Here is a 305-nt window from a genome sequence, read left to right as displayed (position 1 = left end):
CAGGGGGGGGGGGTTAGCAACTGTACAGAGATACAAGCAACACAGAACACCATGGCAGCTTGCTGACATCTTGTTTCCTGATCAAAAAGCTGATGGGAGTTCTTTGCTAGAAAGATGGAAACGTCTTGTGAGCATGTGGTGCAGTGTCTGTAGAAGGGGCCATCCCTAGAGCATCAGCTTCTCCTTTCCATCACGCACGCACAAGCTCTGCAGTCGGATCTCATCCCAAATCTTATGGGTCCAGAGGTAGAATGCTAAGACAGATTTGCCATTAGTTTCTCAGAGGCCTGTTCATACATTCAGCA

General features: G+C 48.5%; 1 protein-coding gene across 1 annotated transcript in view; it reads left to right on the top strand.

Annotated features, from left to right (window-relative positions):
- Positions 1-305, top strand: part of ARHGAP20 (Rho GTPase activating protein 20) — a 129,363-nt gene that overhangs the window by 124,632 nt on the left and 4,426 nt on the right. The window lies entirely within an intron of this gene.

Source organism: Gekko japonicus, unplaced genomic scaffold, assembly GCF_001447785.1.
Source record: "Gekko japonicus isolate JY-2015 unplaced genomic scaffold, Gekko_japonicus_V1.1 scaffold237, whole genome shotgun sequence".
NCBI classification, from domain to species: domain Eukaryota; kingdom Metazoa; phylum Chordata; class Lepidosauria; order Squamata; family Gekkonidae; genus Gekko; species Gekko japonicus.
Note: the sequence above shows the minus strand (reverse complement) of the source record. Positions and strands in the feature narration are given on the sequence as shown.